The sequence below is a fragment of the Alnus glutinosa genome, chromosome 12 (genome assembly GCF_958979055.1).
Source record: "Alnus glutinosa chromosome 12, dhAlnGlut1.1, whole genome shotgun sequence".
NCBI classification, from domain to species: Eukaryota; Viridiplantae; Streptophyta; class Magnoliopsida; order Fagales; family Betulaceae; genus Alnus; species Alnus glutinosa.
This window is the reverse complement of record NC_084897.1, coordinates 2,106,848-2,112,847: the sequence shown is the minus strand read 5'-3', so window position 1 is coordinate 2,112,847 and position 6,000 is coordinate 2,106,848.

Genomic DNA, 6,000 nt, shown 5'->3' with positions numbered 1-6,000 from the left:
GAGAGGGTTTTAATTCGAATGGGATGCAGAGGAGGGCTGCGAAACTGGGCCTGGATTTGCACGTTATTAACGGAACCACCACTCCGTTTTTGAAATTTGAAATATGCGGCGCTTGGCGCTCACCGTGACAGGGCGTGACTAATGCAAGTCTATACTAATCGGTCTCTAATTTCATATTTTTTTCATGAATTAATATATCTTATTTTGAATCTATGCGTAATAAATATTAAATACACCCTTATAAACAAAACACAAATACAATATTCACATTGCCTCGTTTGGTTTGCGAAATGAGTATTCTATTAAAAAATAAAATAGTTATTACTTAAAATAAATTAGACTGGAATAGAATGATTATTTATACTCTTTAGTTTAATAATAACTCATATATTTTAATTACAATCCAATCAAAATTACTAAAAAAAAAACTTACATTATTTTTTTTTCCAAAAAATAAGTTATAAAAAAATTCAAGTTACAAAAAAAACAAAAAAAAAATTGAAAATTAGTGGGTGGCCAGGCCACCTCCAATGACGCTTGGGAGTGGCATACGGCTACCCCCGAAGCCCATCGGTGGTGACTTGTGCCACTCCCAAAACGCCTCGGGGATCCATCATGAGGGGTTCCAAGGGTGGGTGCGACCATCCTCGACTCCATATGTAGTTAGTTGACTACCCATTGGGGTGGTCGACCAGCCACTATGTAAAGTGGGTTTAGGTTTTAAAAAAAAAAAATCAAGAGAAAATAAAAAAATAATGAGTATTTTTTTTAGAAAATGTAGTTTATTTCTTTAAGAATAGCTATTCCTCTAATTTTAAAATAATAAATATTCATTTTCGTAAGGGAATGTGAATAACTATTCAAATGAATAAGCCCTACCAAACGTACGAAATAGTCATTCCATCGCAGGTGTCTATTCCGCAAATCAAACGAGACCATAATGTTCAAGGTTTTTCAACTAAGCTGCTATGTTATATCCCAAGTAATTTAAAATGTTATTAACGATAAGACATAAATCAACAATTGTTTAAATTTAATGAATTCTATTATAATCTCTATTTTTCTTTTTCTTTTTCTTTTTCTTTTTTTTTTTTCTTTTTTTCATTATTATTATTTATATTTTTTGATATTCTTCTATGATGTTTTTGAAAAATTATTTTTAAAATTAAATTATAATATAAAAAACTCGCACATACTTTAAAAGAAATATATAGTTTGTATAAACATTTTGAGAGTGGCAAAAAAAAAATTTTGTAACATTTTAAATATCCTCTCTTTTTTTCTTTTTTCTTTTTTTGGTACATTTTAAATTCTCAAATGCATGTAGTTATGACCTTGGAATGTTGGCCAAGAGTAATTCTATATGTACATTAAGTATTCATCACGTGTCCATAAAAAAATGAGGTGGCTTTTAAGATCACCATTAAGCGTGTGATTGATCAAATAATGATTTTAATCAAATAATAATTTTAAAAGTCGCTACATTTTTTGAAGAAATTTCTTGACCTATTTTATAAAACCGCAATGTATTCTTTGAGCGTGTTAATAATTTGTGTTTCTCACATGCTAAAGGCATACGAGAAATTTGTAGACTGAGTTTGAAGAAATTTGTGTTCCTTAATTATGTTAATAATACAATACATACAAATATATATATATATATATATATATATATATATATATATATATATATATATATATATATATATATATATATATATATATATATATATATATATATATATATATATATATATATGTTTCTATAAAGAAAAAAAGAAAAAGAAAAAAGGGTAAACTAATAATTTGCTTCAGTATACTTTTACAAATAATATTTTATATATGACAACCGACAACGTATGATCATATTCATCCATTCTAGTAATAGAATTAGTTTAATCATAAGTGTGACCTAGATATAAATTATTATATAAGTGGATAGCGGTACATCTCATTATAAATTGCTATCTTTTGTGGATAGTGGAACATTTCTTTAAAATTATGAACTTATTTCAAATTTTATAGTAGATACGTCCTTCCAAATCTGTTAGGCACCCCACCAATTTAGCAATCACTAAAGAATAAAGATAAGAAATAAACATGGGATGATGAAACCAATAATAAATTAGGAAGATAATAGAGGGTGGATTATATATTGCTTTGTAGAACCACAAATCAATTCACACTATATATGCACTCCTAGTTAAGCTACAAGAATAAGACAATCAGAAATGCAATAACAATCTCATTCTATCTACTTATTTTATAGTTACTGTGTGTTCTTATCAAAATCATGAAGGGGGCATTTAGTAATTTAATGTGATCATTAAAAAAGTTGAAGCCTTTGATGTCTTGTCTTTGGATTGTCTTGATAGACTAAGCATCTACCAGAAGCTTCTGAGTTCTGAACATGACCTTTCTTACAAAACTTGGAGATCGATCTGGGTAGAGCAGCCCTTCAGCACCTGGGGAGAATTGCTTTTATCATGTAAGCATCTTTTGTTTTTGGAAGACATTTTCAATTCAATGACAAAGGTTTGTTAGTTGGGTGAACCAATTAATTTTTGTAGTGGGTTTTTTTATTTGAATAATAATAAAAAGTTATTGATGTAATATAAAAAGTGAAAAAAAAAAAAAAAAAAAAAAAAAAAAAAAAAAGAGTTGGAAATATTTGCCAAACACCCTTATTGTACTTTAGTAATGTGGAGTCACAAAAAAAATAAGTTGGTACATAAATTAGGAGTAGCGTCTTTGATTCTGTAAGGAGAAGCGTTTTCGTCTTCTACCCAAAAAGATAAAACACAAGCCCGCAAACTAAAAGAAAGATAAAACTTTGCAAAATATTTGAGAGAAATTCTCTGATTTTATAAGAATTCAATTGAATGAGTTTTACATAATAAGCAAGCCTATTTATAGAAGATAAATATTTGTAGAAAAAAGTAATCATAATCCTAATAGTAATAGTAAACCTTATTCTAGTAACAATAGTAAACCTTATCCTAGTAGTAAAAGTAAATCTTATTCTAAAAGGAAATCAAAGAATAAAAACTATTTATTAGGGACCTTCATGTGCTACATCAATCTCCCATTCTTGAAAAGAACTCGTCCTCGAGTTAAGTTCCGACTCCTCTTGTGAAAAATATTCAAAAATGTCTGCCAAATTAAATGTTGAAGATACTGCCAAGTCCTCGGGAAGATCAACAACATATGCATTATCGTTAATCTTTTTAAGTATTTTGCATGGACCATACTTCTTATTCCTCAGCTTTCTAGAAACACCAGTCGGTAATCGCCCATTGCGTAGATATACCATCACAAAATCTCCTTCTTGAAAAATCTTTGATCGCTGACCCTTGTCTATTGCTGCCTTGTACTTAGCATAGGATTTTTCTAAATGCTGACGAACTTTCTCGTGGGTAGCTTTCACCCGTTCTACTAAATGCTCTGCTGCCACACTTGCTCTCAGTAACTTAGGTAAAGCTGCCAGATCTCCTGCAAGTCTCGGAGTTCTCCCATAGACAACTTCGAACGGTGCCTTCCTAGTAGATCGATTCACCATGTTGTTGTAGGCAAACTCAGCATGAGCTAAAGCCAGGTCCCATTGCTTCGGTTTGTCGCTTGCAATACAATGAAGTAAATTACCTAGAGTCAATGCTGTGTCGAACTGCCTCCCTAATGTTCGCCAAAAGTGAGACAAGAACTTGGTGTCTCGGTTAGAAGTGATAAACTTTGGGATCCCATGCAATCGAACCACCTCTTGAAAAAATAGATTGGCCACTTAAACAGCATCAAATGTTTTCTTGCAAGTAACAAAGTGAGCCATTTTAGAAAATCTATCCACAATTACCATTATAGAATCTGCTCCTCTTTGGGTTCTCGAGAGACCCAATATAAAATCCATAGATACATCTTCCAACGGTGCTTCCGGTATTGGTATAGGCATGTATAATCCTGTATTTTGAGTTTCCCCCTTGGCGACCTGACAAGTCTGGCATCGTCGGACAAAATTACCTACTTCTTTCTTCAGTTGCAGCCAGTAATATTGCTCCTCCACCATAGCAATAGTCTTGTCTCTTCCTAGATGACCACCCAAACCTCCAGCATGTAATTCTCGGATTATTTGTTCCTGTAAGAAACTCCTCAGAATGCACAACCAATTCCCATGAAATAAATACCCCTCCTGAATGTGTATCTCTGAAAAATGGTTGCCCCGCCTTGCAACGCTTCCAGGTCTCACCAAAATCTTCATCTTCCTCATATAACTCTTTTAGGCACCCGAATCCAGTCACTTCAGCTTTCATGGTTATCAGCAGGGTAGCTCGACGGCTCAAAGTGTCAGCTACACGATTCAGTTTGCCCGACTTATGCTTGAGAGAAAAAGTGAATCGTTGGATATAAGAAACCCACCGAGCATGCATCCGATTCAGATTCTTTTGACTATTGATGAACTTTAATGCTTGATGATCTGTATAGAGGACAAACTCTCGTTGGATTAGGTAGTGCTCCCACACCTTGAGAGCTCTTAAGACAGCATAAAGCTCCAACTCATATGTTGACCACTTCTGTCTTGCTTCTCCGAGCTTTTCACTAAAAAATTCCTCAGGCTTCCCTTATTGAGATAACACAGCTCATATCCCGGCGATTGATGCATCACACTCAACTTCAAACAGCTTGTCGAAGTCGGGTAAGGTAAGTACAGGTGTCGTGCATAGTTTTTCTTTGGTGATTGAGAAACTTCGCTCAGCTTCGTCACCCCAGTTGAATTTTCCTTTCTTCATACACTCAGTGATTGGTGCTACAATATTGCTGAAATTTCGAATGAACCTTCTATAGAAAGTTGCTAACTCATGGAAACTTCTTACTTCTCCCACTGTCTTGGGTGTAGGCCATTCTCGGATGACTCTCACCTTCTCTTCATCCACTTAGATTCCATCAGCACTGACTACAAATCCGAGGAAGAGTAATTGATCCATCATGAAACTACACTTCTTTAAGTTAATAAACAACTTATTTTCACGGAGGACCTCTAACACTTTTCTCACATGATCCATGTGATTCACCGAGTTGCGACTGTAGATAAGAATATTATCAAAATAGACAACGACAAAATTTCCAATAAAAGATTTCAGTACTTGATTTATGAGTCGCATGAAAGTGTTTGGTGCATTTGAAAGACCGAAAGGCATCACGATCCACTCGTAAAACCCTTATTTAGTCTTGAACGCAGTTTTTCATTCATCTCCCAGTCGTATACGGATTTGGTGATATCCACTCCTCAAATCAATCTTTGAAAAAATCTTAGCCCCATATAGCATATCAAACATGTCACTTGTTCAGGGAATAGGAAATTGATACTTGATCGTGATCTTGTTTATTGTCCGGCTATCCACGCACATTCGCCAACTTCCATCTTTCTTTGGCACAAGTCGGGCCGGTACTGCCCATGGACTCATACACTCGCACAGATGTCCCTTTCGAATTAACCCCTATACCTGCTCTTGCAAAATAGCATTCTCCTTTGGGCTCATTCGATAGTGTGGCAAGTTTGGGAGACTTGCTCCTGGCACTAAGTCAATACAATGCTGGATATCTCTCATGGGCGGCAGGCTTTCAGGCATCTCTTTAGGCATGATGTCTCGGAATTCTTCTAATATCGGTTGCATTATCTCGGGAACTTATTGTAAAACAGAGCCCGGAGTTCCCTCCGTCACCAATGCTATGATGTCTTGAGCCTCCTTAACTTCTTCTATAAATTCTGAACCAGTGGATAGGAGGACCGGCTTACCCTTGGAATGAGTTGAATTTTCAACTTCTTGTAAGGGTCGAAATGTTATCTTCCGACCATCCCGAAAGATAGTGTAAACGTTAGCCATTCCCTGCTGCTGGGCATCCACGTCAAACTGCCAAGGTCTTCCTAGGATTACGCGGCATGCGTCCATCTCCACTACATCACACAAAATAGAATTCGAGTAATGCTTACCGATTGAAAATGTGAAACGG